General features: G+C 34.5%; 1 long non-coding RNA gene across 1 annotated transcript; it reads right to left on the reverse strand.

The window, feature by feature from the left end:
* Window positions 1-493: 493 nt before the first annotated feature.
* Window positions 494-4889, reverse strand: LOC135743934 (uncharacterized). The gene is made up of 5 exons (XR_010530610.2): window positions 4526-4889; window positions 2463-3209; window positions 2230-2385; window positions 1908-1986; window positions 494-624 (listed from the first exon to the last, which is right to left on the reverse strand). It is a non-coding gene; the product is annotated as an uncharacterized lncRNA (long non-coding RNA).
* Between the last annotated feature and the right edge of the window lie 225 nt (window positions 4890-5114).

The raw sequence follows: 5114 nt of genomic DNA on the forward strand, positions 1-5114 counted from the left end.
ATGCTAACTGACAAAATAGGTTGCTCTCCATTCAGAGAGCTGGCACATGCGACTTTCAAAGATTTTTCAACAACTTTGGTATAATTTTAAGTTAAATGGTACTGTAAAAACATTATAAACGTTAACATTCCATGACAAATTAGATGCAGGACCATTTACGTACAGCCAAAGCTTTAAACAACTCTACATTAATCTAATTAAATAAAAACACACTGCAAAACTATCAAAATAAATTGACGACACTGCTTACTTCCTGAATGTTATTGTACTGCCATTTCAAAAACATGGCATTTACATAGGAATGTTTTAATATTTCATTTTTCAAAACATCTGCAAAAGGCTTGGTCTTCAGCGTCTGAACTTTATGAGATAGTTACTTCCCATCTAGCTCCAGAAACAACAACTGCAATACTTCAAAAGTGTACCTGAATTCGGGAAAGTAGCTCAAGTTCAGTTCATATTTCAGTCCCATCAGCATGGTTGTCGCATACACACTCTTAATCCCTTTAATAACACTCCAACATCTGCTGGGCTGTCTTCGATGTCTGAACCATACATTTTTACAACAAGCACTCCCATCACCATCTTCTGGATCGCCTCCTGGGTACTGGGTGCATCTGTATCCTGCAGGTGAGAATGACAATGATAAAATTATTTTATGTTTATTAATAATGTCAGAAAAATCTCATTTACCATTTAATGTTATTCAAAACCAACACATCACTTGATTCTGTAAAACTGAAGTATTTTAAGAACGGTCTCATATTCCATAATGTACAACAGCCAAAAAGTCAAAGAGGGCAAGTATTGTTTGCTTACCAACATTATTTAAAATATCTTGTTTTCTGCATTAGCAAGAAACTCCTAGGTTTGAAATACCATGAGTGGAGATGAGATAAAATAAAAAGTTATCCCAGGTGAAAAAGTACACGTCAATAATGTACTTAAAGTGCTCTATTTTCATGCACTAATTCTGTACGTAGTATACAAAAAATTCTTCTTTTGTACTACTTAAGATAATCTTAAACATCTTGTACATTGTTCACAATGTCAGTCTAAATCAGATTTTAGGGCATATCCGATTTGACAAACTCATTGTCCATATTGTGGATCACAACTGTTCTGTGCGTCCTGTAGCGTTCTGCCGTTGTCTGGATTATCTGCAATGTTTCTATGGCAATGACATTGCGTTGGCACGACAATCTGCCTCAACATCTGACGTGTTTACGTTTTATGTGATGCAACAGCATGACATAACTGAAAAGCTACACAAATGCGATCAGAGCGGTCAGACTGACTTGGATTTCCAGAAATGCGATTTGAAAAGGATTTTAAACCACCCATGGATGTAGCCCGAAAAAGATTTGAAAAAACACTGATTTCATGTGGTTTTTGGCCGTTCACACATTCTAAATGTGATTGAATTGGAATTGATGGATTCGAATATGCACCAAAATCATATTTAGACTGACAGTGTGAACAAGGTATAATTGTACTTCCCTGTTCTATTATTGAGACACCATGAATATGAACTAAAATGTTCTAAAAATCTATTTTAAAAATGTATTTAAGTACCACTCGTAGTAAACTTGAACCCATCTTTGTATGAAAGTTGGGTTCAAGTTTACAAGTTTTAACTAAATACATTTTTAATACAGAGATAGTATATTCAAAGCACATTTTAGTTCATAATTATGTTGTCTCAAAACAGCACAAATAAGTACACTTAGATAATCTTGAGAACATCTTAAAAAGTACTAAAGAATAAATTTTAGTATACCAAGTATAAATTAGTTTAAAATAGAGCACTGTAAGTACAATATGGAAGTGTACTACTTTTTCACCTGGGATACCACATTTCAATTCCTTGATAATACAGCAAAGTATATATATGCACATATACTTACCAAATACTCTTTAATTAGACTGGTCGGGTCTTCATTCAGGTAGACAAAGAAAGATCCGAGTCTGATCAATGTTGTCAGTCTAAATATGAAAATATCAAAATTTTATTAATTGTAGCATTCACAATATCAGGTAAACATTTACCTTTATTTTTAGATTATTATGCAAAATACAGCATGTAAGTGGAAAACAACAACAAAAAGGGACACTTTAAACTGTACCTATGTTTCTTTTTTTACAAGTTCCAGAAACTTTCTAATTCCAATTTCACCAGTGCAAAAAGAAGTTTTATTATAAGGTTTTAATGAGTGCAGTTCATCATACCCGTGTTGTGGAGACCAGCAGGTTTTTAATTCTCTGTCCATTGACGACTCCTCGTTTTGCATAGATCCTTATAAGCTTTGCAGAATATGGATTCATCTTTGCCAAGTATGTAGACACCAATGGGGCTGTTGTGATTCTTTTAAACTCTGCACAAATCTACAAAACAAAATAAATTATTGTTACCACAAAACCAATAAAGTTAAACATAAATGACTCAAAAACTTTTCACTCACCTCTTCCCTTCTGAAAAGAGCAGGCCATCTAGTTTTGAAATCTGCTATTGAAGGCGATTCCTTGACAACCTCATGTCTCTTGATAGAAAAGGTCTTGTCCATCAGCATTCATAATGTTTTCTCATTGTTCTTTTTAATTTCAGACAGAAGTATTAAACTGACTACTTCCAGTGTTTTGGATGTCTCCGTTTATGGATGGTAAGGGCAGTAGTTCACCTCAGCATTGCATGTTTTTTTTTTATATATATATATATATGGTAAACAGCACTGGAAATTCCAGCTGGTTTGGGCTTAAGTAAATTTAATTTCACTTCATTACAGCCAATTTTTCTCAGTTTTGTTATATATTTGGCAAGACACACTTTTGCAACACAGTCAGAGCTTAATGATGTAGATGGGGTTGACAAAATACTGTGTCACAGGATGAAAGTGAAAGAGCTGGTTATGAGCAGGTACTCCTTTTGAGAACTGTTCAGTTGTGGTGGGGGCAAGTTGTCACAATTACTTGGTGTTGTCAGGAATACCACATTTAGTGTACTTTTGTCTTGAATTTCAGATGTGTACATGAGATTTAAAAACTAATTGCCCAAGTCAGAATCCATGAACTGCAGCCTTAAATGTCCTTGTAGATTACATTGTTTTTCTATTTCCTTTGACAGGTCCTTTGACTCACTGAAGTAGGAATGGCATACTGAAGGATCACCTTTTGTAACTTTTAGCCAGACTGGAGAAGTCATTGTGGTATGACTGTGGAAAACAAGTAAAATTTAGTTAATTATTTTTTTTAAATCAATTGTAAGTATGGTTTAAAAAAACATTAACTTATGAATTGTCCATTTAACAAAATAAAAGCATATTTTACAATATGCGTGGACTTGTCTTTTCAAAGTCACCAAACAAAGCACCAACCATATAACTCAAGCAATGGATAATCAATCATCAGCTAGCTAACTAAAATAGGCACTGACAGACTTTAACATACAATGCAGTTTACCTAAAAAATGTGTGATATGCTCTAGTTTAAATAATCTGTTTTAATAAAACACATCTGGCTTCAGTCATGAACAAAAGCATCACTTGCCTCATCACCATAAAAACGTTTGACCTCCTGTAATACTTCAGCAATGGAAACTACACCAGGCTTAAAATCACTCAGTGAATGCTGGTTGTGTTTTCTGTTTTTGTGTGATATAGAAGTCCCATTGACATTTGATTGGAAAACACAACCTGATAACATGCAAAATACCGTTTTACTCTTCTTTAAGTGACTGTTTATGTCAGCAAAGTATTCTTTTTCTGATGACAGTGCACTGCATGCCATGCACACAAATTACAAGTGAAAGTGGGCCTTTGTCGTCATGCAATATTACATCTGTAGCATAATTCCTACTTAAATGAACAAGTAGAGCATATAATCATGTCTTGAATATATCAATTAGAATATGTACTATGATATCTATGATAACCACCACAACGCACGTGCAGCAGTCTTTCATGTTTTAGTAATTTAGATCACAAATTTTACATTTCAACATAACTTACTTTAAGTATTCATTCAGAGTAACAAATAAAAATAAACTTTAAGAACCCCTTGAGAAAATGCTCTGACTAAACACAGGAAAATACATTTCAAAAGCACTATTATCACCAGTAAAACAAGTTCAATGGCTAACGTTACCACCGGAACACGACGGAAAATCGAAGTTCAACTCACCACGAACACGTGAAGCAATCCGTTCATTTTGAAACGCACAAATCACGCAGTTTACAACACTGCTGCTACCATAAAACACTAATAATGGCCCGAAATTGAACAACACGTTTAATACTGTTTAAACACGAGTACATCACGTTTAATACGGTTTAAACACGTCACACGACAGATCGCGTGAAGCACTCCATTACATTTGAAACGCACAAATCACACACTTTACCTCACTGCTGCACAAATGACGTGAAATCATCACCATCAAAAACAAACACCATCGCCTTAAACATAAAATAAAGTTGCCTCAACAATGTTTTAAGATGGATTGAAGAATAAACGTATTTAGTTTACTTACCACACCATCACCTGCGCGCCGTCTTCGTGGAAGTCGTTAAAATGACGTCACATCCTTTAGTTTGAAAAAAATTCTTCTTCTTCTTCTTCTTTCTTTTTTACCGGCGGTTGGCAACCAGCTTAATGGAGCATTACCGCCCCCTCTGTTCCGGAATATGAACCTGATAATAGGTCTACTCTCTATCGCAAAAGTAAACCAATTACTTTAGTTTAAAGATAGGTAGTTAGGTAAACCAGAGTGAATAACAAATTGATTTAGCATAACACATTACACTTGTATTTTGTCTTAAAAATAAATGTGTATGTGTTAATGTAACTAAATATATTTGTGTATAATGAACAGTGCTACAAAACCCATTTTTTGAGTGAATAAGGCTATTGTTGTGTTTGTTAAAGAGGAATTTATGGTTGACGTTTTGATTGAGCGTGGGTTGATTGTGAGAGATGTTTTCTTACCAGTGTTACCGCTATCTAATTTGGCTAAAAAGGTGACGCTATCGAATGTTCCTCTGTTTATCCCTAACGATTCATTAGAACGCTTACTTTGCCTTTACGGTAAACTAGTCGGACCGATAAAAATGATTCCACTC

The sequence above is a fragment of the Paramisgurnus dabryanus genome, chromosome 2 (assembly GCF_030506205.2).
Source record: "Paramisgurnus dabryanus chromosome 2, PD_genome_1.1, whole genome shotgun sequence".
Classification (NCBI taxonomy): domain Eukaryota; kingdom Metazoa; phylum Chordata; class Actinopteri; order Cypriniformes; family Cobitidae; genus Paramisgurnus; species Paramisgurnus dabryanus.